This window comes from Astatotilapia calliptera, chromosome 3 (genome assembly GCF_900246225.1).
Source record: "Astatotilapia calliptera chromosome 3, fAstCal1.2, whole genome shotgun sequence".
NCBI classification, from domain to species: domain Eukaryota; kingdom Metazoa; phylum Chordata; class Actinopteri; order Cichliformes; family Cichlidae; genus Astatotilapia; species Astatotilapia calliptera.
The window spans coordinates 26,853,590-26,878,457 of NC_039304.1; the positions used below are offsets into that span (position 1 = coordinate 26,853,590).

The window sequence follows — 24,868 nt, forward strand, 5'->3', positions numbered from 1 at the left end:
AGTTAAATTCCATTTTATTAATGTAGCGCCAAGGCAACAGTTGCTTCAACGTGCACATTGTTCCAGAAATCTTGTTCAGGATGTATGTTTGCACACCTAAGCTGTAGTGCCATGTTCTTTTTAACCTCCTAAGACCCGAACTCTTCCACGACATGGATTTTTAATTTCTCTTTGATATTTGAGCTGATTGGGACCTGATGAATGTAAAAACAAAGAATTACCAGATTTTATTTTTTACCTTGTTTTTTAAGAAAAATGAGAGCCACATATGAGGATATTCATTTAAACTTTTGATAGAACCATAGCAGTATAATGTCCTCGTAAGTGGATATCAGGCCCATGTAGAGCAAAATTGAGTATTTTGGTCTAAATAACCCAAAATGTGATGTCCACATATGTGGACGCCAGGTCCTAGGAGGTTAAAGAGAAGATGCTTTCAACTGGCAACCTTTGTGGAAAGGTATGCCTGGTAATGTATACACGAGGCCTGTTGAGTCTGAGATGTAGCTCTTTGGTGATTCAAGTCATTCGAGTTTCCATACATCAAGCCTAGATAGCGCAGCATGAGACTCTTAGTCCGATAGTTCGAGCCGCACGTTGGGCATTGGTGTTTAAAGGTCTGACGATGTGGTGAATATCCAAGGTGGTGTCAATGAATGCTGCAGTCCAGCAAACTGTAAGGGTGTGTTAAGTTTTTCACAAGGGTCCAGTGAAAACCTTCACATGAATGTATATCCTATAATAATAGGCCACGAGGTTTGCTATGTGACTTGTGTCAATTCTGCATAAGCATTAGATTATTTAGTACTGCATTAAAATATAAAATTATGCATTTGTATTATAGGCATCTTTTTTAAAAGTGAACAAACCGCAAACAAACCCTCATACCCGTGTGTTTGTGTTTCTGTGTGAAAGACATATTTGGTATTCTTCACCGGTAACCAAATCAATTAAATGCACATGTGCACCCCCAAAGAATTTAAGACTGCAGGTGCAACAAAGAGAATTTAAGTGTTTGATCTTTTCCCCGCATCGGAGGACGCCTTCAGGCTCACACGCAAACAGGTTTTCTCTACAAACATATTTAATGCTCCATCTCACAACGTCCACCTACACAAGAAAACGAATGCACACACCTACACGCATGTCTCCTCAACACCCAGCATGTTAAATTTGGTTGTCAGTGAAGCCCAAAAGGCATGCAGCTTTTTCTACCCTTTCAGTGTGTTGCTTTACTTTTTGCACCAAATAGTGACACCCCTTTCTTCAAACTGACTTCCGCAGATGCAGAGAGAGAGTGTCAAGGACACATCAGCAACTTCCAAGACGCCTGACGCAAGTCAAAAGGAGGACAGGTGCTTCTGAAGAGCCGAACTCTGAGGTGCAGTAAATATACTTCAAGGTTCTTGAAAGGTCCCTGGATGACAGGCAGATCTCTGCCAGAACGTACGTGTGTGTGTGTGTGTGTGTGTGTGTGTGTGTGTGTGTGTGTGTGTGTGGTATTTAAAAAAAACAATCAAACAGCATTGTGCGTTCAGTGTTTCTCAGTTTAGAGGTCTCTAATGAACATTATTTCTCACAAGGCCTAGACATTTGGTGGCATCGCGCCGTGGCCCTACAGAAGTGTCGAGTTGAGTGGAACCACTAGAAATAATTCAGTGTACAGTCTGTGTGTTTGCATGTCCCAGTGGGACTGGAGTGTGTACGTTCAAGAGTGAACCTGCTGCGTTATAACAGGCTGCAGGATTAACCCACCTGACAGGCATTTGATCAGGTTTGTGGCCGTAGCCAAGTGAAATCAAGGGAATGTGTGACGCTCCATTAATCCATGTATTGGATCACACTGTGTATTTAGTCTGATGGTTTTTTTCTGTCACCAGTGTCACCATATATTGCAGCCAACTGGGCAGTAGCAGAAAATGAAATGATCATAAGGACTTATTGAAAACAAAGGTTAAAATTAGAGTTCATTCTGTTTTTTATAAATATACACTGGACAGTGCCGGCAACATATTTGATTCAGCTTCATGTCTCTTGTACTTCCAGTTGAGTGAGCATCCAATTCTTTCTGTGATAAAGGATCAAATCAACCATTTTACAATACGTTTACCAGACAACGACTAGCCTAGTTCCAGGCTCCTTTTTCTTTTTTTTTCTTCTTCTTTCAGCTGCTCTTCTCTATCTTCAAAATCCTTTGTCCAATATATCCACTATCTGTCCTCTACACATGTCCAAACCACATTAGCCTCTCTAACTTTGGCTCCAAACTGCTCCACCTGAGCAGTACCTCTGATGTACTCATTTCTAATCTGGTGAAAATCCTAGCATTTCCTCTTCTACTTTTATTCATTTATGGGTTTTTTTTAATCCTGTCCTGTCTGGCAGCTTTTGCAATCAGAATTATGATCTGAATACAGTGTTGTGCCAAATACATTTTGCTTTTCCAGGACCAGCTCTACAAATTCTTTGCAGGCTCCTCTTGTTCGGGGTTTATCTGTTTATTTCTTCATTTCTATTTGTGTTATTTCAGTGACTACATTATGGTGGTGTGTGTGTGTGTGTGGGGGGGGGGTAATAAAGGGATAGAGAACAAATAGAAATTTAAAACATATTGCCAACTGCTGCACCTGGAATGAAAAACAAACAAACAGCACTTACAACACAAAAACTACAAAATGCACAGGTATATAAATCAACAACCATCTTGTGGGGTCTTTGTGTGTGAGTGTGAAAGAGAGAGAGAGTGTCAAGTGTGAGTGCGTGTGTCACAAAATATACTTTCAAATGAGCGTGATGCCTGAATAACAGCCTCTAGGAGCCAGAGGTAGATCTGGCAAAACCGGGCCATCCGCAGCCCCCAAGAGTACTGAGGACCTGAGGTCACACATCTCGGTGATATCTGTGTACACGTCCCAGCAGGAGAAGGAGGGGGGTCCTAGATCGGGCACCCATGACCAAAGATTGGGAGCCCCAGAGGACAAGGTGAGACAGAGACACACAGTAAATGGACACACTGGTCTTGGTCTAAAACAAACTGCACCCAGAAACGGATGTCTCTTACCTGGACACCCCACCCAAAGGGCCTGTGGGCACGCATGAGTCCCCAAGGCACAGACAAGACTTCCCTGCTTTGACTGATGCACACTACACCGCAAGCCAGCCAAAGGGGTGCAGACCTACCCTGGGGAAGGAGGAATGCAGCCTGGGTTTCAGGCGACCAGGAACCCAGGCCCCAGACCCACTCAAAGGAGGCCAGCCTCCTGACCGGGGAACAGGACCCACTACCACAAGCACCCCTGGCCCCACACCCCGGCGCCCTAGACAGCACCCACCCCAGTCCCCACCGCCACTACCTGAGGCAGAGACCCTGTTCCTCCAAAACGGCAATCGCAGTTTTCCATCCCCCAGGAAGCCGCCAGACCCCAGTAGTCCCAGAGAACACGTTCATCCACCTGCAAGGCATACAGGCAAACGAGACTACAGCTGATCACCCTCACTAAGTAATGTAATTGATCAGTGGGAACCAGAGAGAAACAAATTTATCCATTTGGGTTTTTTGAGGAGGAAGACATTCTCTCCAAACTGAAGTAAATTTCTGTATTGACTAGTACATACTTTTTTTTTGGATTTCCGGTGCATGAGGATAGTCTTCTTAGCGATGCATTAGGAAGTGAGTATAAGTGATGTAAATACTTCTATATCTACTTCATTATGTCACCTAAGATGCACAGCTTGGGAGAGGTTGGGATATAACATCTGACACAAAAAACTAAGTGGTTAACTTTAGGCATCACCCACTTTTGAGTAAAATATGCTGCTGACAGCATTAACTCTCACGCTGAAGGTATCCATATCCATATTCCAATTCACTCCTACAATAAACCAGCGTGTCACTCCGGGGCTAGAAAGGACTCCTCGTGGGTAGAAGTGAGACTCTAGCAGCTCTAATGAAACAGCAGTGTCTGATGCCCCAGGAAAGAGAGCAGTCTGAATTTTCCATGGATGAGAAGGTGTGGACAAAGGTGGGCCTGGGGTCACTCGAAATGGGAGCAGTTAATGCAGCTGTGCCTGATGATGCACACCTTAGGCCTGGAGTTTGACTCAAGGCATGCATTATGTATTTGAACAATCTTGTATTTTAGTCAGCTTCCATTTCATGTTGTGGCTCACAAACCTGGTCCCAGCAGTTGAAAAGTCTACAGATCACAGCCAGTGAATGATAAAACAGACAAAAAAAATGGCAAAAAAAAAATGGCAAAAAAAAAACCCATCAGAGACGGTCCAAAAAGACTAGAAAAGAAAAAAACAAGCAGTGTGACAAGATACCTGAGACATGCAAAATCAACACTGGCTCAGTTTCTCTCAGCAGAATTTGGAAAAGTACGTCAAATGAGACAAGAAACGCCCCTGCCGGGCCGTGACGCAGCTTTTAATATAATTGCAAATTACTGTAGGGATGCCATTCAAGCCCAGAGGTGGAGAATGAGTCACTCACGGCTTACTACCATGTTGCTATTAGCCTTCTGACCCTGCAGGTCAGGTGGGAGAACTCTTTCACACACACACACTGCGACACTTTCAGTCTCCTTTCCATTTTCCTCTCTTAGATGACGTCGCTTTAATGTGTTTCTTTCTCTGAAACACACACACACAGCATCTTGTTTGCTTATTTATTCATATATTCAAACCTGCTTGTATGCTTTTATGTGATAATGTTGCCCCAGAGGCCTGATTATACAGGCCTGTTAAAAGAGACTTCCTCCTCAATATACATGCCACACATAGACTGTAAACTGTCTATGTGTAAATGTTACCACGAAACACACATAAATTATACAGTTGTTCATGTGTGAATGCTCTAATGAAACCATTGCCTAAATCTGATATAGGACACTGTGAAACAATTGCGAGGTTTATTTGTAAGTCAATAAGAAAAGGGGGCAAAATATGGAAAAGCTTAAACCTTGTGGCATCAGTGTGACTCCAATCAGCTTTGTTTTGACCGTATTAAAGTTTCTATAAGCACAGACAAGTATAAGAATGATTATGACAGTTATTTTATATCAAGGTTGCTGTTTTCTCCTATTGTAGCAGCTCCTGGTGCATAATTAAAGTCTATCAGTGACAGAAACACCCACAGTGCTGCTCTCTCTGCACTGCTGGATTCATCATCCATCCTCCTCCACTAAAGGTTAGAGCGATGATACTGAACCTGTATTGAAAGATTCACAGGTCTGAGTGATAAAACAGCATGTACATTATATTCTTGTGGTGCTAGAACAGAGACATCGGATGAGAATCAATTTCAGTGCATTCAATTTCTAAGCACAAGCGCTGCAGTCCAAAAACGGCAAACTAAACAAACAAGCAAAGAGAAGGCACAGTTAAAAGTGTCTCTTTGTTACAACGTTAATATCGCGTGGTGGGATACTGATGCTGGTGTAACCCTTTTATTTCCATTTTTTTTAAAGCTGCCTTGATTTTTTCCCCCCCTAAAGGCAATCGATACCAAGTGGATAACAGCAACTTCCGTTCAGAGAGCGTCTGTTCAGTGGAGGTGGACTACAAAAGAGCTTGCTCACACTGACAGTAAACTAGAGGGAATTAGTCTGTCACATAAGAGTGAAAAATAATTAATAATTTTTAGTTTTGTTCTCATTATTGTTGGAGAAGTTTTACTAACTGACAGGATTCAGCTAGCAAAACACTTTAAAATGCTAAACTCTGCAGCGTGGCTATGCTCACCACACTGACATCCACTCAGATCTCAGTGTCAACTTTAGCCTTCTTAAGGCCACGTTTACAAAACGGAGAAAAGTAGCACGTGAGCGCAAATAGTGCTCACAGGCGTGGTAAATTTTATGAGTGATGGGCAAATGTTGTTTTCCAAACACAGACGCAGTCAATTTATTTTAATGTGAAGCGCAATAAAATAAGACATGCTTCTGTCAACATTAAATATTTGTGCAGTAAAACGGGTGTCGCAAGCGTTCGTAAATCAGCTTTCACGCTTGATTTAAACATTCGCCTCGCTATATTGTGCGCCTTAAGAAAGGAACTTGCAGATATACATATAGGTCATTCCATCCTAATTTTTAGAGCATTTCTAGCTTCACCATCTTCGATTCACATAAGGGAATGTTTGAGCATCGATGTCTCAAAGCCCAAAATTTTCCCTGGTCCATCACGATGAACAGGTTCTGTAACTTAGACAGATATATCAAAATATGTAGGACAAGTGTTACCAGAAAAGCCAAAATATCAGTAGATACTCTAATCCAAATAGAAGAAGGGTCTGGAGCTTTCAGATGGTACTCTATCTGTACCATAATATTAAATATGTGTATATTGTTATTGGTGTTTTTGATTTTTGTTGGGGTTTTCTCTCTATTACTGTTGGGTATAAGCATCTTGAGACGACTGTTATTGTGATTTAGTGCTATATAAATAAACCTGAAATGAAATGAACTGAAATTAACATTTCAAGGTTTTTGTTTTTAATAGTCTTTGAGATTTTTAAGTTCATGTGCAAAAGAAAAGGCCATCACAACCACAATCCAATTGCAGACTGGCTCAGTCATATTGCCACTTTATCGCTGCCTTCATGCACCAAAGTTGTGAGTGACTGTGTAGTAACTGTGAGTGGTGACAGATCTGGTCCCTGTCTTTGAAGCAAATGTGATCTGGCTGTTCACTGAACACAATATGCAATAATGTTAGTGGTGCCATAGTCTCCAACCAGCATAGTGGGAAGAGGACTGTTTGTATAGATGGACAGATGAATGGATGCTCTAATTGTTAACAGCATTTAGTATTCCTAATAAAAAAAAATAAGAAATAAAGCATTCTCTCATAATTTTGAGATCGATGCCACTAATCTGTTGATAGTAGCGGCCGTTTAATTACATGATGATCCGCAGGAATGCTCAGCATCTTTTTCATGACGAAACTCTTTGAGATACATCGAGACAAGATGCTTGCTCATCATTGGATTTTCCTATTTGATGTTGCAGCATCTTAACCTACAAATAAATAAAGTAGCTTGAGGTGAGAGTTGTTGTGAAGTTGAAGTAAATAAACTGAACTGATGTAACTTTTCAAGCAGAAGAGAAAAAAAACCTCACTCTTTGCAGGAGGCAAAATCATTTTTCTAAATACGTTTCTGACGCTGACTCAGTCCGAGTCGCCCACATGATGTACGTCTGGAGCAGAACCTCCGCCGTGCATTTTACTGGAAGGCATCTGGGAAGTCTTGAGTCATCAGGTGAAAGGATGGGCTGGGGTGGCAAAGGGCGGCTGTGAGATGGAGTTCAGAGAAAAGCTTGTTTGTGAATGAGATTGACTCTCTGATCGTACTAATGAGACGAGGAGGGAGCTGTAATGTGTCTTATTGGTGTCTCCTGAATAACAGGCGCAAGAAAACCCATTTTTCCTCATCATGTCTGCACATGGAGTGCAGCCAACGACAAGTTTCAGTCAAAGTATCCTTTAGAGTAATGTGTGCACTTGTGAGAAGTCATTTTCTCAGAAAACAGAGACTCTAGTATGAATATGCAGTCGATGGTAAATGGCCTGTATTTGTATAGCGCTTTTACTAGTCCTTAAGGACCCCAAAGCGCTTTACATATCCAGTCATCCACCCATTCACACACACATTCACACACTGGTGATGGCAAGCTGCATTGTAACCACAGCCACCCTGGGGCGCACTGACATTGCTGTCCTCTGGTAATATAATTCCCGTGAAAAATATTAAAAAACTGTCAGCCAGATAAATTCACTCCAAAAGTCCCACCGAGTATCTGCTTCTGTTCACTTAGGCTCTCAACCAATAAAGAGCCAGAAGTTCACAGTGTTTACAGCTTGGCCCAAAGGGGAATGCGTCACTTATATTGTATAAAACACTCACTGTCACTTTGTTTATGATTGCTTTTATAAGGTGAAGCCAAAATATAGATTTGCCAATACTAATATGTGCTGATATAGCACTTTATATCCTTTGTGTTTCTAACAAGGAGGAAGTTAAAAGGGCTTTTCCTACCTGTTCAGCTGACACAGCTGGTTTGTTTCAAAAGAAAGGAGGCACAATATTCTTTTAAAAAACTTTTGTAAACTCATTCTTGCAGAAAGCAACAGAATGTGATGAAATAACTTATTGTGATTGCTATAACTGGAGTTGATGCTTCAGGCCTGAAACGACAAAGTGCAAAGTGCCATCGTGGCTGTGAGTGGATGTCTTCACATAAAAAGTAAATATAGGGTTGGTTTTCTTACAGCAGAAAAGTAAGCAACATGGAGAGGCACTACTGGGCAATATATTTGCAGTGGAGTTTAACATAGCACACTGCCACGAGTCAAAAATAGGGGAAAATGCGATGTTCAAACTGGCTCCTGCACAGCTTCATTTTCTTGGTCCAGTTGTATTATTTATTACCGTAGACTGCTATGATGGCTTTGGGTTTAATTATAGGGATCTCTTTGTGAATACAGGTACAAAACGAGACAGACTGTTAAAAGTTTACTTTTAACAAGGATAGACCGTCCTTGACTGTCTCTGCAAACTGAGTGCTATACTTCTATTCTTTCCAATTAGTCTGAGAGTTTTCATCCTCCGCTCAGAACATGAGGAAATTTATCTCTCCTCCTGTCAGAGTGTACTCGCTGTTAGTGAAGAATGAGTGTTGCAACTGCAGCGAGTTGTGTTTGTTAATATACACATTTTGTTTCTTGCACCTGTTTGCCTGCTTGTTAGCACAAGTATCTAATTAGCTAGTCACGTGGCAGCAAGTCAGTTTAGACATCTAGACGTAGTCGAGACAAGCTGCGAAAACTGAGCATCAGAATGCGGAAGAAAGGTGATGCAAGAGAAAATATCCAGTTCGTGGCAGTCCTCTGGGTGAAAATGACTTGTTGATGTCACAAGGTAGAGGAGAATGGCCAGACTCCTTTGAGCATATAGGAAGGCAACAGCAACTCAAATAACTACTCATTACAACCAAGGTATGCAGAAGAGCATCTCTGATTCCAAGGCAGCAGAAGAGCACATCGGGTGTATCTCCTGTCAGTGAAGAATGGGAAAGTGAGGCTACAGTTCACAAAGACTCTGCCAAAATTGGACAATGTAAAACGTGAATACCATTATGCAGTCTGATGAGATTTCAGTTTCTGCTGTGACATTTAGAATTTGAACGAAACAACATGAAACCTTTCAACTTGTTATCATGACAAAGTGTGTAATACACATGCTGGTCCACTTTAGGGTTGCCAAGTGTCCCGTTTTATCTGGGACGTCCTGTATAATGAGCAAAATTGGTGCATTGCTTATTTAACCCTTTAAAGCCGGTCGGAGCGGGCACTCCCCGTTTTGCGTAACTATTTTTAAATCCTGGAAGATCTGCAACCATGTAAGCTAGCGCAATCATTTTTTTTGCATATGAAACCGGAGGAGTTGTACTTACATCTTATGCCATCAGCTTGTCACAGTTTCCTTCCACATAAAGCTTTGCAAAAACTGTATAAAAAGCGCTTGCAGCAACAAAAACATAATATTCCAGAAACACGCTTTGCCGATCCGATCAGCTGTTCATAACACTTCATACGTCCATCAGCGTGAACTTTCCGCATGTCTGCCATGTCCTGCCCGAAACCGAAAGTGACGTCATTTTGCGGAAATGTAGTTTTTTACTATCAGGGACTTATGAGCCTATACTTGTGTTTTTAAAAGTTATGTTTGAGTTTATGACTTTCTGTGTCGTTTCTGGGATGCTGAGGACTCATATTGCACTGCTGGAAATAGTTTATTTTGATACATATGCTACTTTCTTTTTTTTTTTTTTTTGCAAATTTGCATTATAATATGTATTTTCGTTTTTCCTGCAGTATACAAAAATTGGTGCATTTCAAAAATAAAACTATGAAGACACTCAAAATAAATTTCCTGTGGTAGGAAACTATTTTGTGCAACTTTTTTGTATTTACAGTTTTGAGGAATAAGCCTCTTAAATTTCTCTAACTAGAAATATATGTTAAAAAACAAAAACAATTTTACATTTGTTTGTAGTTTATTGCACTTTTTTGCAATTTATGTAATTACTATGCACTTAATGCATGCATATTATTAAAATTTGGGCTATAATGGTTGTATTGATGTATAGCAACTTGAAATGTTCCCAAAAATGGCACTACAGCTTGTAAAAATATAATATAAGCTCTGGCGGACTTGGTTCTATGGTAGGTCTTAAAGGGTTAACTTAAATGTTACAAATATTGACCGTTGTGTCTCACTTTCTGACCAACAGATGGCTCTCTTACAGTCATCAGTGACTGCCCATCACTCACACCAGATGTGAGGAGGAATAGGTGATTTGTAAAAATAAGGTGCTGTTTGGTATGCGTAGCATAATAAACTGGTAAATGAAGTCTGTAGTTACAGTATGTTATTTAAATAATTTTTCAAAGGAAATGCTAATGTGATTTATGTTTTTCTTTATTGTTTTATGTGAGGTATTGATTAAACTGAATACCAATATTTTACGGCATTTTTTTTATAAGAATATTTAAATACAGTGCATATTTACACTATGCCCAACTGGCTGTGCATTGTGCTTCTGACATGCCAGAGTGTCCCTTATTTGATAGTTAAAAAGTTGGCAACCACTAGTAGCCATTTCACCATGTCCATTTCACACTTTCCCTCTACAAAACAAGAAACGGACAGGCATGCAGAAGTTACAGTAAGCTGCAGTAACAGCAGTGGGAGATCTTTTATTTCAAGCCAACATGAAAATAATCACAGGAAAGTGCTTAATAAGACAATAATAACACATTTACACAGAGATACAGCTGCCTAGCTTAATCATTTGCGGCAATTAAAGACCGCAAACAATAGTGCATGCTTGTCCATTTCACGTGGACACGGTGGACCAGCGTGTCTGTTACACGTTTTGCTGTGATACTGGATTGAATGGTTTAGGCTGGTGGTGCTGTAATGGTGTGGGGGATATTTTCTTGGCGCACTTCAAGCCCCTTAGTATCAACAGAGTATTACTGAGAAAAAACTTGAAATCATCAATAAAATCATCTCAAACTATTTTTTGAACATGAAGAAGACACTGTGTCCTGTGCAGTCGCCAGTCCTCTATCCAATGGAGCACCTTTGGGATGTGGTAGAACGGGAGATTCACATCACAGATGTAGTACCAACAAATCTGCAGCAACTGTGTGACACTATCATGTCAATATGGACCAAAATCTGAGGAATGTTTCAAGCAACTTGTTAAAGTTATTCTATGAAGAATTAAGACAGTTCTGAAGGAAAAAGGCAATAACATAATAACAGTATTTATATATTTGGGGCTTCAAAACAAGATCAAGATGTATCATCACGTCTCAGTCATGAAAGGACGTCTTGGATAAATAGAGTGCATAAGGTGTACTGGACTGCTGTACTGTACTAAAAAAACCTGGTTCGGTTATATACAGGAGGCAGAATAAAGAGGTCATCATTTGGCAGTTTTGCTCCTCACTGCACAGCAATGGTCACACTGAACATTTTTTTATAAAGCGAGACACAAATGAGCTCGGGCTCTCACCATGGAACACCACAAGCTCATTAAAGGAAAGTACTGTCACAGGGCTTGTTAAAAAAAGTAAGTACAGTGTTGCACTTGTCCCTTTTTGTAGGCTCATAGTGCATCATAAGAGGTGAAACTAGCAGAGAGGACTGATGAAAGCGCTATCTCCATTGGCTTCATTAAGCAATTTAAAGTTCAGGGTTTCCAAAGACGTGAGTTACTCAGGAGAAAATTCCACAGTGGATTTAATCTTCTAGGCATGCACAGAACATGTATATGCTAGAATATTATATACAAGGCTTTTCTCAGGAGTCATCCAGTCTCATTCAAACCATTTCAGATCCTGATGAAGGATTTCTTAAGCAGATTCAGCTACAATATGCATCAGACTGTTTCGTGTGTACACATGGGCACATTTTTCTACCTTTCATATCACAACTTCTAAATTTCTTTTGTTCCTCACAGTCCATGAACATGTGCCCAGTCTAGAACAGGCTCCAAGTGTTTTCAACAAAAATGTTACAAAATTATTTTCTGATCCACATGAACATAACAGAGAAAACCCGACTCAGAAGTGGTCAAAACATTTATAATTCTTTATTCAATCATCTTCCGGAAGAGAGAGCCCTGCACAGCCCAAAGCCAGTTGCAGGATCTCCAACATTAGAAGCTAAAAATGTGTCTCATATAGGTGTTATTTTGGTACTTTAAACGTCACACACAGCCTCGATACAAACAACTCCTTATATGTTACTAGTTCCTCTTTTTCTGTCTGGTTTCCTGTATTTAATAATATGCTTGCACAGAACCACCTCAACTGGCTCCTTTCGATGTGGAGGAGCAGCGGCTCCACTCTGAGCCCTTCCTGGATGGCCAAACTTCTCACCCTACCTCTAAGGGAGAGGCCAGCCCCCCTTCGGAGGAAGCCCATTTGTGCTGGTTTATCCAACCAACAGATTTTTTTATACGGGCCATTTTTCATCAGAATGCGTACAACTTTATCACCTGTACCACATAGTTTTTATTATGTTTTCAGAGTTAATGCACTGACTGTGAACTACGACTCTCCAGGTCTTGAGTCTGGCTTGTGAAGTTTGTTGCATGACATTTCCTGTCTCTTTTCTGTCTCCCATCACCTTTCCATTTTCGAAGTATAAAATGTGTAAAATTCCCACAAGCAAACTGACCTCAGGGGCTTGCGCAGAGAAGTGATTGAGAAAACTCCTCTTTTTATTTGACAAGTTCTCTTTCAAAAGATGTAAAGCATATAGTATCTGCTTGACATCCCTGAATAAATCCCGCATTATAAAGCACCGCGGCCCCTCCTTGTCACAGACACTTCTGCCTTTTACTTGTCAGCGGCCGGTAGGGTCAGTTTAATTTGTTAGTCCATCAACTCATTGATTAGCCTCCAGTGCCCATCAATGAAACGGTGTGTTGAGGCCTCCTCATTGTGCATGCTGTGTGTATTTCTGTATGTACCACACAGCGCCTGCAATGTGGAGGCTGAGGTGCACGGAAACAACTCACAAATATTTTTTGCAAGAATGTGTGGCTTTCAAGGAGAGGTCAGCCAAAGAATATAATAGGATTTCCACACATTCCTACCACTCATACTGTATTTACATGCACACAAACAAGGTATAAGAAAAATTTTATACACCTTCACACACAGAGGTACCCCATGCACAGAACATTAGGTTCTTAATTTTCCCAGTCAGTCATGCAGATTTTACTTTGTCTGTAGGTCAACACTGTGCTCCTCTCTACCTGCAACCTTTCTACAAGCAGGTGGTCTCAGTGACACGTCCGTTCCCTTGTGCAATCAAAATAAAAAAAAAACCTGAAGCTATCTTGTGCTTATTATCTACTGCAGCACTCCTGCACTGCAGTGGTACCCAGGCGCTCTAGCAGCATAATGACCCGTGTAAGATCCTGGTTTAGTGCGACACAGATGACAAGATACACAAAGGAAGGCGGAGCAAAAACGCACACATATGCACACACATTATACCAATTTGCTTCCTGTTCCCATTAGGTTGGTACAGTAATGCTACAGGCACCAAAAGATGTCAACTAATCTGTGAGGCTTGGCTTGATGTTGCATCGAAGAGATTTCGAGCCCCGCATGCTGTTCTGCACAATGAGTCCCCTCGCAATTATGGGAATTGCTACCTTTTACCACGCAGGGTGTTTTACCGCCTCATTCTCAGTTTTTTTTTTCTTCCATTTTTACAAATCTCTTCGGTCTCACTGCCAACGCTGCCCATTTAATCAGGTACATGCTTATTAGCTTAGTGTATGGGGCTATATCCAATCCCACAGTGAGCATGGCGGGGTAATTAGCTGGAGGCTAATAGGCATAGCAATGGGACGACAGAGATATGTGTGGACCTGTGGCCAGTTCCAGACAGTTGTTTGTCTCTGATGGGTTGCAATGATGTTGTCAGAGTATGTGAAAGGAAATGGGAAAGAGAATAGGAGATTATTATGCCTGGAAGGATTCAAGTGATTGAAGGGAGGGGGGGGGGAAGAAGGAGCGCATAGCTTGATGTGATGATGTGCACGTCTGGGACTCTTGTTGAGGCTGTGTTTGGTAGATAGAGCGACTCTCTCGTCTTCTTTAGTGCACCTTATTGCTTATATACAGGAGCACAATCAACATTGCAGTAGCAATATACTGCATGCAAACAGTTGGCATCTGTCAAAGTCTGCTGTTGCATGACATTTGCACTCTTTACTTAAAATATGCCAGATGCTGATGTGCAGGATGTGCAGATGAAGAATGTGCTGAAGGCGGGCAGAAATTCATTGCTAACAAATATGAAAATACACGATTTAGTCATTATTGATTAATTATAAAGTGTAACTAGAGACTCTGCATTCTTGTTACGTCCATTATGGGTAGAGCTTCTTGATTAACTTTTCATTCGAAGCCATTTGTCTCCTCTGGAATCATCCGCTATAGATTCTCAATCTGAAACTCATAAAGTAAAACTTCTCAGCACATGAGCTGCTTTATCTTAAAATCGTAAATTTTTTTTTCCTTTTAAAGGAAAATCAGCCACTGCCTTTAGAAAATTTAACAGATTAGTAGAGGAAACAGCTCATTATGCAGTATAAATTAGTTTTTTGGGTCGTTAGTTCATGAGTCATTTCGATCATACTGTACTGTGCAAAATTTATTTTGGTGCTCAACTTTTTTAAAGTGGTTTTCAGCTGTAGTTTTCAGGGCTTTCTGAAGCTCTTTCAAAGTAGTTTTTTGGACATTGTCTACTTTTCATTCATTATCGGTCCAGTCCTTGTACCATTCTATGCAATTCAAGACAATGGAGCACGATTTGGAAAAAGTCTGAAAGTGTCTGATTGTCAATAGCTTAATTTTTCAGCATGATAATGATCCCAGACACTGCCAATGCAGTAAAAGCAAACCTGGATAGAAAACACACAGTAAAACACCATCAGTCATATACTGTATTGGCCTCCCCAAGCCAATCCTCAACATTATTGAAGCAGTGTGGGATCATGTAAAGGCAGCCAGTATCCATAGAAGACCTTTGAATGTCGTTCAAGAAGCCTGGAGAAATACTTCTGAAGACTACTTCAGAAATAAGATTATTTAAGTGGGGTTTTCCAACAGAAGCAGCAGGATCCCACAGCGGGTGCCCCTCTAAAAGCTTTGTCTGCTGGGAGATTCTGGCAGAACTCTCAGAGAAAGAGACACTTGACACATGTAGTGGATGTTGCTTGTTTTATTTTGGTGTTCACAGTAGGGTGATGTCATGTTCACCAAGAAGAAAAAAGCCCTTCCTCACAGTGAAAGGAACAGGTATAATATGGATAACAAGTCTTAGTCCATCTGGATAGGATGTATTTAGAATCAGTGGACAAAAAACTCAGTAAAAGGAAAAATAATTTCAGTATGTGGGATGGAAGCTACTGATGATAAGAGGACTGATAAAAGCTAGAAGTATTGATATGTGGGATGCATAAGTAGGTAGCAAGCAGCTGTTTTTGAAGCAGCACATCTAGAGGGAGAAAAGAAAAGCTAACAAGGCAGCCAGGCTGATTTTGCATCTAACCGAAGCAATGTATTCTGCATGGGGGCTGATGTATTGACAGATGTCAGAGAACTCCGGGTAGAGTCTCGCTTTTGCAGATGGTTGATCCCATTTTTTCTGGCATGCATCAGAAGTGGGCACGCTTCAGAGTTTCACTTTGCAGTGCGTTACACAAAGATATCCAGCAAGTGACTAAAGGCTGATCTCTCTCTCTGTGCAAATGTAAATTTAATCCACCTGCCATTTTTTCCACAGTCGAATCGCGCATGGAATAGAAAGCGCCACAGCCTGATTTGAACTCCATCCATTTTACCTTCTTTCTTTCTTGTTTTTTTTCCTTTTCTTAAGTGCGTTTTCACATTGCTTGTTTAAGTACGGAGAGTGAGCTAGAAGAAAGTGTTGAGACTGGGGACGCACTCAGTCATTTTAGCTTGGGGCAAGTCCAAACTTGGCCTTGTGTAAGGAGGGCGAACGCACCATAACACACATCTCTCGCCCACACATACACAGCCTGCGGACTTGTACGTACGCTTCAAACAGATATGCACGCAGAAAAACGTGCGTGCAAATATGCATTTGGGTCCCGAAGAGACAAGATGCACATTCATACACATGTATACAAATTATTCATATGTTGGCTGACTCAGTTTGTGGAAATACTCTTGGACCGGCCAGGCCCACGCTTCATTTAACTCATCTGAATGAGTTATTGGCTGTGTAAATGGACGGCACTGTCACCTTTTAAACAGACTGTGGACAGTGTTTCACAGAGGAGGATACACTACATTACACACCAGTCCGACATCGATTAGACTTCATTAGTGCCATAAACCAAACATGTCACACATTATGTCAGCGCTTGTTCCTCATGTGGGTTCCTCACATTACGAGTGTTATTTTAAGGCTTCAGTAGGCTTCGGCTGCGGGGAAGTGTGCTCCACTGTTGCTGGGATTATCATTTGTTATCCCTCTTCATAGTGACAGGTTTTTAACCACTATCCTCAGGGGTAATCTTTCTTCTTCAAACACGGTAACTCTTTACGAACTCCTTGGCCATCTCAGTAAGACTATATTATGAAAATTATCTAAACAAATAGGCATTTGTTAAAGTTTTGACTTCAGTGATTTGATGTATAGAATCACCAGTCGCATCTTACTAAAAGTGTTTCAAAGGTTTTCTGACTTTGCCTCAAAAATATGGTTTAAAGCATTGGTGTCAAGCGTAAGGCCCGTGGGCCAAAATCAGTCCTGCAAGGGCTCCAACCTGGTCCACTTGATGGCTTTGAAAAAGCATGCTAAATAACAGATAAGTAAACTAGAAAGTGCATTTTCTGAAGAAACTGCAGTGTGAATGCTTGAATCTGAATGTATGCACTGAAATGAATTAATTGCTGAATTTTGAGTTAAAAATATTGAATGAGATTAAAAAAAAACAAAAAAAAACCCCGAATTTAACCTGAAAACAAAGGTGCTGAACTGCTAAAAGCTGAAGGTTACACAGAAGAAGGAGTTGGAAAAAAACTGAAAATGTTTTAAATGTAAATTAGAAAACCCTAAGAAATGAGAAAAGAACATTTAGAGTCAGAAAACATCTGAATGAATATTAAAAGGTCATATTCTTTGAATCACTGAATGACTCAAATGTGATCCCTCCACTTTGATCCACACAGTTTAAAAAGTTTAAATGCCTGAGCTTTGAAAGATACGGTGTTGGAAAGAGAACAATAATGGCGACAATTTGAGGGTAAAATGATGGCTGTGACACTGTGGACACAGCAGCAGTTGAAAGAGAAGTGCTTAAGATGAATCTTGGTACAGTGGCAGGCAGAGCTCGTTAAGCAGGCAGGTGTGAGCCTGGTTGCTATAGTGACCGCACCCAATGGCTCCATACACACGTACACAGACATGCGCCTCACTTTTGCTGCTTAAAATGAACAGAAAAGTCAGGCCGAAACAAATCGTTCCCAAATGAAAAGTAAAAGTCGTATTGACAAAATTCTTTCACCGTGAGCGACAGCAGCTTCTAGTCTACTGAATTCTCAGTTTTCATGCCTGTGGAGTTTATTATATGGACATGGTGACAGTGGAAAGACACCATGCTCTTCTGATTTTCAAACCAACCTTCTGAGCGATTTTAACATTAGAGTCTATGGAAGAGTTGGAGGGAGGAGGCTGTGCATTGGTGACATTTATGAAAGAACCATAACACCTAGTACAATAGTAAACACATTGGATGAAAGAGGACAGCGATGGCTACATTTTGAGGGTAAAATCATACCTGTAGAGCAAACGCTGCGGACACAGCAGCAGTTTTAAAAAAGATTTTAAGATTAATTTTTTTGCTCCTCTCACTCTAGCAGTTGAGCTGCCTCACTCTAGCCCCAACATTCCGTCCCATACACACCCATTATAAACTCTGAAACGGGTGAAAAAACATCATGAAACTTAAACTGGAACTGAAGAAAAAGTATAATAGATATTGAAAAGATAAATACAAGTTGAATAGTTGAATGTCTTGTCTTCGTTTTAAAGTTTGAATGGTGGCTCTATGTCAATGTATGTGGAAGTAGATACAGTTTAAAGAGGATGAAGTTGAATGAGAATTTGAAGGGTCTCCCCATTGAAATACATTATAAATTTTTGTTGAAAAAAGTTGAATAAAATTAAAAATATAAATGTTAAAAATGAGAAAAATAGAAGCAATGTTGTCCAAAAGAATAGGAATCTAACGGTGTTTGAATGGTTTTTCTAAGTTGAACGGTTTTGAAGGAGTTGGCTTTCAAAAAACGTACGGAATAGATAATAATAATAAAATATAACTAGAAAGTGCATTTTCTGAAGAAACTGCAGTGTGAATGCTTGAATCTGAATGTATGCACTGAAATGAATTAATTGCTGAATTTTGAGTTAAAAATATTGAATGAGATTAAAAAAAAACAAAAAAACCCCCGAATTTAACCTGAAAACAAAGGTGCTGAACTGCTAAAAGCTGAAGGTTACACAGAAGAAGGAGTTGGAAAAAAACTGAAAATGTTTTAAATGTAAATTAGAAAACCCTAAGAAATGAGAAAAGAACATTTAGAGTCAGAAAACATCTGAATGAATATTAAAAGGTCATATTCTTTGAATCACTGAATGACTCAAATGTGATCCCTCCACTTTGATCCACACAGTTTAAAAAGTTTAAATGCCTGAGCTTTGAAAGATACGGTGTTGGAAAGAGAACAATAATGGCGACAATTTGAGGGTAAACTGATGGCTGTAACACTGTGGACACAGCAGCAGTTGAAAGAGAAGTGTTTAAGATGAATCTTGGTACAGTGGCAGGCAGAGCTCGTTAAGCAGGCAGGTGTGAGCCTGGTTGCTATAGTGACCGCACCCAATGGCTCCATACACACGTACACAGACATGCGCCTCACTTTTGCTCCTTAAAATGAACAGAAACGTCAGCCCTAAACAAATCGCTCCCAAATGAAAAGTATAGGTCGTATTGACAAAATTCTTTCACCGTGAGCGGCAGCAATGTCCAGTCTACCAAATTCTCAGTTTTCATGCCTGTGGAGTTTATTATATGGACGTGGTGACAGTGTAAAGACACCATGCTCTTCTGATTTTCAAACCAACCTTCTGAGACATTTTAACATTGGAGTCTATGGAAGAGTTGGAGGGAGGAGGCTGTGCATTGGTGAGATTTATGAAAGAACCATAACACCTAGTACAATAGTAAACACATTGGATGAAAGAGGACAGCCATGGCTACGTTTTGAGGGTAAAATCATACCTGTAGAGCAAACGCTGCGGACACAGCAGCAGTTTTAAAAAAGATTTTAAGATTAATTTTTTTGCTCCTCTCACTCTAGCAGTTGAGCTGTCTCACTCTAGCCCCAACATTCCGTCCCATACACACCCATTATAAACTCTGAAACGGGTGAAAAAACATCATGAAACTTAAACTGGAACTGAAGAAAAAGTATAATAGATATTGAAAAGATAAATACAAGTTGAATAGTTGAATGTCTTGTCTTCGTTTTAAAGTTTGAATGGTGGCTCTATGTCAATGTATGTGGAAGTAGATACAGTTTAAAGAGGAGGAATTTGAATGAGAATTTGAAGGGTCTCTCCATTGAAATACATTATAAATTTTTGTTAAATAAAGTTGAATAAAATTAAAAATATAAATGTTAGAAATGAGAAAAATAGAAGCAGTCATGTCCAAAAGAATAGGAATCTAACGGTGTTTGAATGGTTTTTCTAAGTTGAACGGTTTTGAAGGAGATAGATTACAAAAAACGTACGGAATACAGAATAATAAATAAAATAGAATAAAGATTAGAAGAACAATACTGTGAATGCTTTTCAAGCATTCACACTAACTAGAAAGTGCATTTTCTGAAGAAACTGCAGTGTGAATGCTTGAATCTGAATGTATGCACTGAAATGAATTAATTGCTGAATTTTGAGTTAAAAATATTGAATGAGATTAAAAAAAAACAAAAAAAACCCGAATTTAACCTGAAAACAAAGGTGCTGAACTGCTAAAAGCTGAAGGTTACACAGAAGAAGGAGTTGGAAAAAAAACTGAAAATGTTTTAAATGTCAATTAGAAAACCCTAAGAAATGAGAAAAGAACATTTAGAGTCAGAAAACATCTGAATGAATATCAAAAGGTCATATTCTTTGAATCACTGAATGACTCAAATGTGATCCCTCCACTTTGATCCACACAGTTTAAAAAGTTTAAATGCCTGAGCTTTGAAAAACACGGTGTTGGAAAGAGAACAATAATGGGGACAATTTGAGGGTAAAATGATGGCTATAACACTGTGGACACAGCAGCAGTTGAAAGAGAAGTGCTTAAGATGAATCTTGGCACAGTGGCAGGCAGAGCTCGTTAAGCAGGCAGGTGTGAGCCTGGTTGCTATAGTGACCGCACCCAATGGCTCCATACACACGTACACAGACATGCGCCTCACTTTTGCTGCTTAAAATGAACAGAAAAGTCAGGCCCAAACAAATTCTTCCCAAATGAAAAGTACATGTCGTATTGACAAAATTCTTTCACCGTGAGCGACAGCCATGTCTAGTCTACCTAATTCTCAGTTTTCATGCCTGTGGAGCTTATTATATGGACGTGGTGACAGTGTAAAGACACCATGCTCTTCTGATTTTCAAACGAACCTTCTGAGCCATTTTAACATTAGAGTCTATGGAAGAGTTGGAGGGAGGAGGCTGTGCATTGGTGGCATTTATGAAAGAACCGTAACACCTAGGACAATAGTAAACACATTGGATGAAAGAGGACAGCCATGGCTACGTTTTGAGGGTAAAATCATACCTGTAGAGCAAACGCTGCGGACACAGCAGCAGTTTTAAAAAAGATTTTAAGATTAATTTTTTTGCTCCTCTCACTCTAGCAGTTGAGCTGTCTCACTCTAGCCCCAACATTCCGTCCCATACACACCCATTATAAACTCTGAAACGGCTGAAAAAACATCATGAAACTTAAACTGGAACTGAAGAAAAAGTATAATAGATATTGAAAAGATAAATACAAGTTGAATAGTTGAATGTCTTGTCTTCGTTTTAAAGTTTGAATGGTGGCTCTATGTCAATGTATGTGGAAGTAGTAAGAGTTTAAAAATGAGTAAGTTGAATGAGAATTTGAAGGGTCTCCCCATTGAAATACATTATAAATTTTTGTTGAATAAAGTTGAATAAAATTAAAAATATAAATGTTAAAAATAAGAAAAATAGAAGCAATGTTGTCCAAAAGAATAGGAATCTAACGATGTTTGAATGGTTTTTCTAAGTTGAACGGTTTTGAAGGAGTAGGCTTTCAAAAAACGTACGGAAAAATAATAAAATATAACTAGAAAGTGCATTTTCTGAAGAAACTGCAGTGTGAATGCTTGAATCTGAATGTATGCACTGAAATGAATTAATTGCTGAATTTTGAGTTAAAAATATTGAATGAGATTAAAAAAAAAAACAAAAAAAACCCCGAATTTAACCTGAAAACAAAGGTGCTGAACTGCTAAAAGCTGAAGGTTACACAGAAGAAGGAGTTGGAAAAAAACTGAAAATGTTTTAAATGTAAATTAGAAAACCCTAAGAAATGAGAAAAGAACATTTAGAGTCAGAAAACATCTGAATGAATATTAAAAGGTCATATTCTTTGAATCACTGAATGACTCAAATGTGATCCCTCCACTTTGATCCACACAGTTTAAAAAGTTTAAATGCCTGAGCTTTGAAAGATACGGTGTTGGAAAGAGAACAATAATGGCGACAATTTGAGGGTAAAATGATGGCTGTAACACTGTGGACACAGCAGCAGTTGAAAGAGAAGTTCTTAAGATGAATCTTGGTACAGTGGCAGGCAGAGCTCGTTAAGCAGGCAGGTGTGAGCCTGGTTGCTATAGTGACCGCACCCAATGGCTCCATACACACGTACACAGACATGCGCCTCACTTTTGCTGCTTAAAATGAACAGAAAAGTCAGGCCGAAACAAATCGTTCCCAAATGAAAAGTAAAAGTCGTATTGACAAAATTCTTTCACCGTGAGCGACAGCAGCTTCTAGTCTACTGAATTCTCAGTTTTCATGCCTGTGGAGTTTATTATATGGACGTGGTGACAGTGGAAAGACACCATGCTCTTCTGATTTTCAAACGAACCTTCTGAGCCATTTTAACATTAGAGTCTATGGAAGAGTTGGAGGGAGGAGGCTGTGCATTGGTGACATTTATGAAAGAACCATAACACCTAGTACAATAGTAAACACATTGGATGAAAGAGGACAGCCATGGCTACGTTTTGAGGGTAAAATCATACCTGTAGAGCAAACGCTGCGGACACAGCAGCAGTTTTAAAAAAGATTTTAAGATTAATTTTTTTGCTCCTCTCACTCTAGCAGTTGAGCTGCCTCACTCTAGCCCCAACATTCCGTCCCATACACACCCATTATAAACTCTGAAACGGGTGAAAAAACATCATGAAACTTAAACTGGAACTGAAGAAAAAGTATAATAGATATTGAAAAGATAAATACAAGTTGAATAGTTGAATGTCTTGTCTTCGTTTTAAAGTTTGAATGGTGGCTCTATGTCAACGTATGTGGAAGTAGTAAGAGTTTAAAAATGAGTAAGTTGAATGAGAATTTGAAGGGTCTCCCCATTGAAATACATTATAAATTTTTGTTGAAAAAAGTTGAATAAAATTAAAAATATAAATGTTAAAAATGAGAAAAATAGAAGCAATGTTGTCCAAAAGAATAGGAATCTAACGGTGTTTGAATGGTTTTTCTAAGTTGAACGGTTTTGAAGGAGTAGGCTTTCAAAAAACGTACGGAAAAATAAAATATAATAATAATAAAGATTAGAATAACAATACTGTGAATGCTTTTCAAGCATTCACACTAATAATAATAAAGATTAGAAGAACAATACTGTGAATGCTTTTCAAGCATTCACACTAATAATAAAGATTAGAAGAACAATACTGTGAATGCTTTTCAAGCATTCACACTAATAAATGACATAAATGTTCCTGTTGTTTTACTGTATACCGTATGATTTTCTTTAACAGTGGCTCTACAGTTAAACGTTTTCTTGAATTAACATAAACTTAATGTTTTATAATTACAGGACAGTATAGGCAATGAGCTACGAGAACTTTCTCTGTAACTTTACACAATTTCTCACAATATAAGCTCAAAGAATTGCAGTGACAGATTTCGTGCATTTGTTACAGCAGCATCTCTTTATCATGTATAAAGACTTAGATGGGCTGTTGAAATTGAAACTCTTTTCCCTACACTGAGATATCTGAGAGACTAAATGTGTAGTTAAACTTCTTTAGACTGACAGAAAGGAGATTTTGGCTACGTCCACACTCGCCCGGATAGATCTGAAAATGCTCCGCATCCACACTAGTGTTTTCAGTCGTTTTCACAGAGTTGTGCGTCCACATTGAAACGGCCGAAAATGCTGAGGTTCCAGTACTGCGCATGCGTGAAACACAAGAAGATTCGACCTGCCTCATTTCTGTCTGCTGTTTATTTACTTTCCAGCTCTTTGAAAAGTCGTGGAAAAATGTCGAGAAAAGCACCGAGTTTTTTAAATAGACTTTCACTAGCTGGGCCCATGTTCTCATTTTAGGTTTGACAGTGTTTTAGTAGGTAAAAGTGAATGTTTTGACATGAATTGAGCTGCGGTTTGGGGAAGGCCTTGAAGGGCACTGGCGACGGCTCCCGGGCATGGCAGATCCCCGTGTACTAAATAGAAGTGAAGAAGTTAAAGAATTGAGAACAAGGAGGGAGGGTGGGGCACGTAAACGAGAATGATCAGCTTGCAGAACTGAGGGAACCTATATAGATGACAGCCGGAAGGAGCGTGTTTGAAGGCGTCGTCCTGCTTCCAATACATAATCTGCAAAACAATGAGGTGGAGTTGTTGCTGCAAGTAACACAAAAGTACAAAGTTGAGAGTGAGTGAGAATTAAAGAATTCAAAGAAAAGCTATCTGGAGCATGTACAGACTGATATTAATCTTTAATAGGGCTGTCAAAACTGAGAGCAAACAAAACAACTGCTGTATAATGCCCTCCGCTATCTTTCTTTAATCGGTCACATGACTGCACCACATGACTAAAATGCATCATCGTTTTCAAAAGTCTCCGTTTTCGCTGTCCACTCTGTGGCGTGAAAGCACCCTGTTCAAATGTATTCATTTTCGAGAGCATTTTCAAAACGCTGCGTTTTCCTTCGGGGAAACGAAAACATATTAGTGTGGGCGTAGCCTTCAATTGGTCCGGCCTACTTAAGGTCAAAGTAGGCTGCTCCAAAAAAAGCCTTTATTTGTCAGTTGCAGGTCTTTTGCCCACAACCGAGATGACAGACCTTGCCGACCGTACATATAATACAAACATCACATTGGGGAGACAGGTCAGGCTAGGTAGCGAGGAAAAAAAAAACATTGAAATGTGTAACACAGAAGGATAATACAGGAATGCACAGGTATCAACACACCATAACACAATAAACACAGCATGGGATAGTGTTCCAGTGTGTACATCTGATCTGGGACCGCTGCAATCTTCGACTGCGCCTCCAACTGACCCGATGTCCACATCATGGGGGAGGTAAGCGTTGGAGGTGGCGTTGGATAGGGAGGGTGATGCGTCAGTGAGTGCTTATCAGTATATATATGTGTGTGCGTGTCCATAGTTCAGCTGA

At 39.8% G+C, this 24,868-nt stretch overlaps 1 protein-coding gene across 3 annotated transcripts in view; it reads left to right on the plus strand.

Moving 5' to 3' along the window:
- The first annotated feature begins 836 nt into the window (after positions 1-836).
- The window catches only part of htr2cl1 (5-hydroxytryptamine (serotonin) receptor 2C, G protein-coupled-like 1), a 151,514-nt gene continuing 127,482 nt past the window's right edge, over positions 837-24,868 (plus strand). For 2 of the 3 annotated variants that reach the window (XM_026162609.1, XM_026162610.1), the window contains exon 1: positions 837-1,381. The gene's annotated coding sequence lies outside the window, so the exon portion shown is untranslated. Of the gene's footprint in view, positions 1,382-1,403; positions 1,447-24,868 lie in introns of those variants that run through there. The other variant, XM_026162611.1, reaches the window with a different exon arrangement.